General features: G+C 44.9%; 1 protein-coding gene across 1 annotated transcript in view; it reads left to right on the top strand.

The window, feature by feature from the left end:
* The window catches only part of LOC145394047 (sodium-dependent neutral amino acid transporter B(0)AT3-like), a 124956-nt gene that overhangs the window by 69666 nt on the left and 46070 nt on the right, over positions 1-9220 (top strand). The gene's annotated exons all lie outside the window — the stretch shown is intronic.

Raw genomic sequence — 9220 nt, 5'->3', positions numbered from 1 at the left:
AGGAGCGGTAGGAGAAGGGGAGGGGTGGTAGGAGAAGGGGAGGGATACCAGGAGAAGGGGTGGGGTGGTAGGAGAAGGGGAGGGGTGGTAGGAGAAGGGAAGGGATACCAGGAGAAGGGGTGGGGTGGTAGGAGAAGGGGAGGGGTGGTAGGAGAAGGGGAGGGATACCAGGAGAAGGGGTGGGGTGGTAGGAGAAGGGGAGGGGTGGTAGGAGAAGGGGAGGGGTGGTAGGAGGAGAGGGATGGCAGGAGAGGGGCAGGGATGCCGAGAGAGAAGTTGTAGGAGAGGATGAGAGGGATGGGGAAGACTGGTTAACGAGGAGGAGGAGGAGGAGGAGGAGGAGGAGAAAGAGAGCGGGAATGACGGTGGGGAGGCAGAGTTTGCATGGTGAAAAGGGGGACAGAAGGGGTATGATGGAAGGGGGGATAAGGGGAGGTGAAGGGGGCTTCTTATTAGGCCTCCCACACGGCTTCCTAAAGTAAATATTGTCCCCTCCACTTGCTGGCTCAAGGAACCACGGGGGAGGGGGGGACTAAGGGGTGTGCTGGAATATTAGAAAGAAGGGGACATGGAGGACTGGGGCACTGAGGTAGGATGGGAGGAAAGGGGAAGGGAATGAAGTGGGGGAGAAGGGGAGCTCAAGGAAATGGGATAGGGGAGTGAAAGGGGGATGGGTGATTTAATGGAGGTATGGGGGGGAATGGGGAGCTCCGATGGGGAAAAAGTATTGTAATATCGGACTGAAGGCCGTATATTTAATCCCTGGAGTCGACTGACGTATTTCTCTGTTTATTTCTGGTAATGCCAAACGTTTTCATTCAGCTTTAAGTGGGCGGATTTGAGGGAGGGGAGGGAGGGGGTGTATTGCTCAGGAGGAGGGGGGGAGGGGGAAGAGAGAACTAAAGATGCTCTGCTGACACGGTTTTATTGCTGGCACCGTATAATTTAGTTCACCTGTTTCTATTCCAGCAAAGAATGAACGGTATTAATAGCCATGAGGAGACTGTAACCAATGACGAAGACAATATTTCATTTCTCCAGTGGTCAATTTGCATATGCATACATACATACATACATACATACATACATATATCTATCTATCTATCTATCTATATCTTTACCTATCTCTCTCTCTCTCTCTCTCTCTCTCTATATATATATATATATATATATATATATATGTATATATATATAAATATCTATATATATATATACAGGAGATTAGGAAAAACACAGGTGAGAGGCTGGAGTTTATTAAATAAACTCCAGCCTCTCACCTGTGTTTTTCCTAACCTTCCTGTGTTTTTCCTAACCTTCCTATACAATTCACTTGTCGCTGTTGTTGTCTCTATCACAACCATTTCCATGACCATCATCATCACTAATACTACCACTATCATTGTCTCCATCATAATTACTGTCGCCACTACCACTACAACCACTACCACTACAACCACTACCACCAGCACCACCACCACCACCTATACCACTGCCTTCATCACAACCACTTCCACCACAACAACTACTACTACCTCCACCTCAACCACTACCACGACCAACACAAATCACTACCACCACTACCTCCACCTCAACCACTACCACGACCAACACAATCACTACCACCAACACCCCAGTTGCTGACGCCACCACCACCACCACACCATCACTACGATCAGCAGCGTCAGCATCCAGCGTAAAATGGTGCGGTGTGACCTGTGCCATTCCGCCCCTCCTCCATACATCACCCTTCGACACGGCTTCCCGCTCACCCCAACGCACTCTTCCCTTCCTCCCACCCTGCCTCTCTACCTCCCTACCTTCTCATATGGGCTATCCTGTCTCCCTACCTCCCCTTACCATTCCTACCTCCTCATATTGACCGTTCTACCTCCCTACCTCCCTTTCCTTCCCTGCCTCATCATTTGAATCACCCTACCACCTCCCTACCTCTGAATATGCGCTATCCTACCTTCCTTCCCCCTTACCATCACAACTGCGTAGGTCTGCTTCAACCTTCTCTCCCATTGCGTCTTATTACCCGTCCCCGCCCCGGAGGGGCTCAGGGACGGGTATTGTTTTCACTCGGTTTGTTTGTTTGTTTGTGTCTGTCTGTCAGTCTGTCTGTTAACAACTTTACGCGAAAATTACTGGTGCGATTTTGACTAAAATTACAGGGATGATGGGCTATAACCTTCTGATCACCTGATTAAATTTTGGGCCAAACTGGGCCAAGGTCCAGGCTGCAGAAGTATATACCAGGTGACCAACGAGTTCGAGGATGATTGTTGGATAATTTTGAGTTAAAAAATGTTATAATAACATTTATTCTCTTTCTCACCCATTATGGGACTCCAAAAACTGGTGACCTTACTGGCAAATATGGTCTCCTTTAAAATTAACTCCAAAGGCTACCAGCATGTGTTGTCACGTAAAGGATGAGAGATAACGCTAAGGATAGGATGTTAAGATACCCCCTAACCTGTTACCTCATATTATTACCTCATGTTGGGAGGGAGGAATGAACAGACTGGAGCTTGAATTCTTTGCCTTCTCTAACGTTCCGGGCTACACAGAACGAGATGGGTCCTGTGTAGCCCTTGTTGTTGGGGGAAAAAAAGAATTCAAGCTCCAACCTACCTCTCTCCCCCACCCAACATTTCCACTTGTAAGAATCATGTGCATTACCTCATATCCTAACCAGCAGTCTTCAAGCAATCCTTCCCAGTTTGGAAAGTTGGAGAAAGCCTTTTAGTAGAATCAACTTCCAGGATATAGGTTCCAGTCTAATTACACGTGGCAGTAAAAGAAGGAATCAAACCCCAGTCCTCAAAGCTTCTTCAATCAGAGCAAAAATGAACCCAGAAAAATTGTGTTCACTTTGTCGGATGGTCTGTGAGGTGATTATACTGTACAGGGTGTCTCAGAACCTTATCCACTAACTTCAGGTGATTCTTGGGGTAATATCTACAGTGTGGTGATATGCTTCTATGGTGCTACGGTTCCCTGGCACTCACCGTATCGCGATCGCAAGGGGAAGGGGAGAAGGGGTAGGTACAATCAAATAAAGGCATCAGACGGCACACCCAGGTCACGTCTCAAGAGAGTGATGGATGAGATGGAGAACGGGATTTATGGAGGTGGTGGGGAGAGAGAGAGAGAGAGAGAGACAGACAGACAGACAGACAGACAGACAGACAGACAGAGACAGACAGAGAGAGAGAGACAGAGAATAAACAACGCCACGACAGGTAAATGATTGCAAGCCTAGTTTTTCATTTACTTATTTATTTATTTATTTATTTATTCTTATCACCTTCACCCCTTTCACCTGAGGATATTACAATCACTACCGTCTCGCTCTTTTCACCCCATTCTATTAAACAGACGATTTTTCTTACGTCCCAGCGGCCACCTCTTTTTCCGAAGGGGTTTTTATAGCTCTTAGGCTGAATATAAATCGTCTGGAGGAAGGAAAATTAAGGTTAAAAAAAAAAGAGTTACCCCAATAATAAAGTAATTCCGATGGTCTATTTAAAATTCAGCTTAGACTACCACACCTACCACATTCACCACTACTACCACATTTACCACAACTACCAATCACCACAACTACCACATTCATCACTACAATTATTATCGAAATCACACACCTATCACAACCACCACAACTACCAGAACCATCACAACTACCGCAATAACCACAACTACCACAATCACCACAACTACCACAATCACCACAACTACCAAATTCACCACAACTACCACAATCACCACAACTACCCTACCACATTCACCACAACTACCACATTCACCACAACTACCACAATGATCACCACAACTACCACAATCAGCGTGTCTCGTGGCTTTTGTCTCGGGCTCTCACAATATTCTCCCTTGTGACCTTCTTATCCCACGCATCATTTCTCTCTCTCTCTCTCTCTCTCTCTCTCTCTCTCTCTCTCTCTCTCTCTCTTTTCTTCATCATCATATTCTTCTTCCCTCCCTCCCTTCCTTCTCTTCTTCATCATACTCTTCCTCCCTCCCTCCCTCCCTCCCGTCTATACCTTAGCACGCTTCTCCATATCTCTCTTCATCTCTCTTCATCTTAACCTTCATTTCTCCCTTTTTCTCATTTCTCTCCTCCTCTTCCCCTCTTTTTCTCTCCCTTCTCGCTTCATTTGTCTCTCCATTCCTCTTTTCTCCCACTGCTCCTCCTTCCCACCTTCACTTTTCCTCTTTTTGTTCACGCTTTCATCAGTTTCCTCTTCATCCTCTGGCATTGTCTTCCTCTCTCTCTCTCTCTCTCTCTCTCTCTCTCTCTCTCTCTCTCTCTCTCTCTCTCTCTCTCATTACCCCCCTTTCACTGGCAGGATAAATTTAACAGTTTGGAATCATCATAAGCTTAAAGGAAAGCTATAAAGAGGAAGAAAAATCTGTGAGGAATTGAGGAAAGCTCTAACAAGGAACGAAGTAGGGTGAAGGAGAGCTATGAAGGATGAAGAAGAGCGGAGAAGGAGGGGGAGGAGGAGGAGGAGGAGGAGGAGGAAATGATGATGATGATGATTACGAAAAAAAAAAAGGACATCAGAAAACAGGAATAAAAAATGCAGTTTCTCTGTAAATGGCTATCTTGAGAACCACATGGGACTAAAATACACCAGTAAATCTAAACGACATGACATCAGAGGCCGATAACAACACACACCGTTTTCTTTACCAGGTGTGGCAAATCTCTATTGGGTAACTCAAGGAAAAGCGACATTCTAGCGCTCAACACCCTCCCCTTTTCTCCCTCTCACAACACACCCTTTCTCTCTCTCTCTCTCTCTCTCTACGTCAGACCAAGGCCACTGTGACGTCAGATCTTCACCCTCTAAGCCCTAAATCTGCACCTCCCACACACACCTCACCTACACCCGCACACACCCACCTACATCCCACACACCCACCTACAACCCTCAAACACTCACCTACACACCCACATACACCTTCACATACCCACTTACACCCACACACCATCCCATGTTACCCGTAAACCCACACACCTAGCCTAATTCTCCGATCAACGCACCCAGATACACATTTCCACCCCAATTCCACTAACTCGCACCCACACCCACACACACACACACACACACACACACACACACACACACACACACACACACACACACACACTTCACCTAATATTCTTCCATCAACACTCCCAAATACACACATCCACCACAACTCCATTCACTTCCCCTCCCACACACACCTAATATTCTTCCATCTACACTCCCAAATACACACATTTCCACCCCAACTCCAACTCCATTCTATACATCCACCAAGACCCCCCAGTACACTCCACCTACACTCGCACTCACTATACACACGGTTACCTGTATAAAAATCCCTTTCACGCCCCCACCTCCTCACTCTTACTGATTACCAGCCAAACACTCAGGTAAGCTGGAGAATTTTTCCGGGAACGGGGTTTTTGTCTGGCATGTTATTCACGGTCTTTGGCCCCACTGACAGGACTTTGACGCAGGTGAGGGGAAAGGGGAAGGTGAAAAAGGGAAGGGAAGGGAGGGGAGGGAAGAGGGGTGAAAGGTGAAGTGGGATACGGGAAATGGTGAAGCGGTGGGGGAAAGAGGGGAGAAGCAGGGTGAAGGTGTAGAAAAAAAAATCAGATAAGTGAGGAAAGGGTGGCAGGGGAAGGATGGCAGGGGATCAGGTGGATGAAGAATGAGTAGGGTGATGAGGGAAGGGGAACTGAGGGGAGGTCAGATGACGAATGAGGGGAGGAAGGGGGAGAAGTTGGGTGAAGGAGCAGAAAAAGTCAGATAATTGGCGAAAGGGTGACAGAGGAAGGGAGGGGAGGGGTCAAATGGATGAGGAAAGAGTAGGTTGATGGGGGGAAGTGAGTAAAGAATGGGCTAGACGAAGAACGAGGGAAGTAAGAGTGAGGAGAAGTGAACAGGGTAGGGAAAAGGATAGGAGCTTCACACTTCCCCCTTTCTCCACATATGAAATAAAGTCTCCGGCAAAAGTAAAGGGACAGCAGAGGAAGCAGGACAGTGAGGTCTTGTAGTAGGTCTGTCTCTTACGGGATAACAGGTAACGAAGCGCCAATCCCCGAATCTAGCAGCAGGGGATGATGTTGACTGGGAAGGAACGGGTGTTGATTTTGACTTTCGTGGATCAGTCTTCTCTTGTAATTATTCCAGGCAAAACTAACACCATTTATTGCAGTTCTTTCAGTTTAATACCACATTGAGTACTATTAATACCACATTCATCCTTACGCCACACCCCCTGACCTGGTATTTCCCTTCTATTTGTCTTTACCTTTGCTTTTCATGGATTTCATTTTCCTTCTCTCTCTCTCTCCCTCTCTTTCTCTCCACACACACACCTTTGCCCTCGAGATCAGTGTCACTTATTGTCTTGTTAAATGTCTTCTTTATTTTCCACTGTTTCCACTCGCTCTAGCTTTTTTCTCACTTTTATGTAGTTCTTATTATCCCTCTCTTTCTTTCTTTCTTTTTTTTTTCCCTTCTTATTTTGTGTCCTTCAGTTTCCGTTCATCACTCGTTTTCCTTTGTTCCTCTCTTCCTTTCTTCCTTCCTTCTCTTTTTCTTCCTTCCTTTTGTATACGTCGCTCTGTTATCCCCTCTCTCCTTGGATCACTTATTCTTTTCCTGGTTCCTTCACTCCCTCCTTCCTCTTCTACTTCCTTCTTCCCTCCAAGTTTCCCTCATTCCCTCCTTCCTTCTTTGGCTCATTTCCTTCCCTCTTCCTTCCTTCATTCTCTCTCACTCCTTTCCTGAATCCTCATACCTCTCAACTGCATTATTTTTCCTCCTTCTCTCCTTAACTTCCTTCCTTTCTTAATGGTTCCCTTCCCTTCTTACCTCTCTCTCTCTCTCTCTCTCTCTCTCTCCCCTCGCTGACGCTGCAGGAACTTCACAGCTACTCTTCACAGTTTTAAACTTTCCTCTCTCTCTCTCTCTCTCTCTCTCTCTCTCTCTCTCTCTCACCTTCCTCTCCATTTCCCCTCTCTCCTTACTCTCTCCGTCCTCTCTCGCTCTCCCGTTCTTTCTTTGCCAACCCTCCCTTCTGCCTCCCTCCTCCTCTTTCCACTCTCTCTCCTTGCTCTCCTCCACCTTCACTCCACTTCTCCTCTTTCCTCCAACCTCCAGTGCACTGCTAGCAAAGTACGTGTGACAAGCGCAAGCCACCCTGTCACCCTGCAATAAGCCTCAACTCTCTCTCTCTCTCTCTCTCTCTCTCTCTCTCTCTCTCTCTCTCTCTCTCTCTCTCTCTCGTCAGCAACACACTTTATTTCTTACCTCACAACATAGTTCACACAATTTCACCTTACATCACTTCACTGCGGCGTTGACTTCATTTCGCTATCAATTCACTGCATTTTGACTTCATTGTGCCATAAATTCACTGCGTCCTGACATCATTTCGCAATTGACTTCAGTACCTTATAAATTCACCACATTTTGACTTCCTACCATAAATTCCTTACACATTGACTTCACACTGACTACCATTGCACCCTGACATCAATCCTGCTCTCCACTTTACTACGGTCTCATTTCACCATCATACTTCACCTTTACTTCATCTTGCTCTGATTTAACGCTGACGTCACCAAAAACATCAAAAATTCCACGTCACCTCCATTACTCAAAGGTTTTTCGACATCACCTTGAAATCAAAATACTCTAATTTCTCGTATTTTTCCACGTAAATGTGTAACTGTGTTCTCCAGACGTAGGAAAATATTGAAGCTTAATTTATGGTGGTGGTGGTGGTGGTGGTGGTGGTGGTGGTGGTGGTGCTTGTGATGATGATGATGATGATGATGATGATGATGATGATGATGATGATGATGATGATGATGATGATGACGACGACTTGAGTAGGCACTTTACTTACCTTAATATTCAGCGCTCTAAGAAAATTAACTTTTTTCCTGTAAGCGGACGTCAGAGTACACGCTAGCTTAGAAGACAAAAGCCTTTCTCAAGCTAAAATAAATAATATAATAATAATAATAATAATAATAATAATAATAATAATAAATACTCCCTGTCGAATATATCCCCTCAGTGTGGCAAAACCTTAGTCTAAATTGAGCCCGCAAGAAACTCATTTGTGTGTTGTGGGGACGGCTGAGTATATGCTGGCCAGGTGTAGTAAGACTGGAGGATAAATTTGACTAGTAACCAAGGAGACTCATTCCTAGCTCATAACTACGGCTCACCAAATTTCACACAACCACAGATTACTAAAGCTGTGAGACGTAACCCCTTTCAGCTCAACTCATGGCCAGGTGTAGTCAGACTGGATTAATTTGACTGGTAACCAAGGAGACTCATTTCCCCTTTCTAACTATGCCTCTCCGAATTTTACACAGAACTTATTATTAAAGCTGTGAGAATGACCCAGTACCGTCAGATGAAAAATAAACCAGTAGTGAAGAGGTTAATGAAGGCTATAGCTGACCCATCAAGGTGAAAAATTCTCCTAATTAAATGATCTACAGGTGTACCTAGAATAAATTAGACAACACGTACTCGGTCTGAAGGGGTTGATCTCCTTAACCTCCTAACTTTTATCTTCTAAGGCCCTCTCAAACTTCCTTCCTATTTTCTTCTATCCATCCTAACTTCCATTCTAAATACTATCTCTTCCTCTATTTGACTTTCATCCTACCTCCTGCCTCCTCTTATCCTCCCATCTCTACCTTTCATCTCTCTCTCTCTCTCTAATCTCCTCCACTGGTTATTCATACAGAGAACAATATATTCCTCCTCCCTCTACTCCCTTTGGCATCTCTTCATTTCCCTTTACACTGTTTAACATTATCGGTGCAGCTCTATTCATTCTCGTCATTCTTTTCGTTTCCATCTTTGTTTACTTTTTATTTTCACAGATATGTATCATTTATTCACCATCATTCTTTGTAATTTATGTATGTAAAGTTATCTCTATATATTAAGAATTTACCTATCTATATATACACTTATCTGTTTATCTATTTATGCATCTATCTATCTATCTATCTATCTATCTATACATTATTATGCAAGAAAACACCAACGAAGAACTGAGTCGGCAAAACCTATCCCATCCAAAGAAAGTTGAATTAGAAAACAAAAGCCAAAATAAGGGATACATTCCTTTCGAAGTGAGGTCGGATTTAGAACCAGAA

Source organism: Coenobita brevimanus, chromosome 26 (assembly GCF_032717465.1).
Source record: "Coenobita brevimanus isolate Jiangsu-jjx chromosome 26, ASM3271746v2, whole genome shotgun sequence".
Lineage (NCBI taxonomy): Eukaryota > Metazoa > Arthropoda > Malacostraca > Decapoda > Coenobitidae > Coenobita > Coenobita brevimanus.
This window is presented reverse-complemented; position numbering and strand designations above follow the sequence as displayed.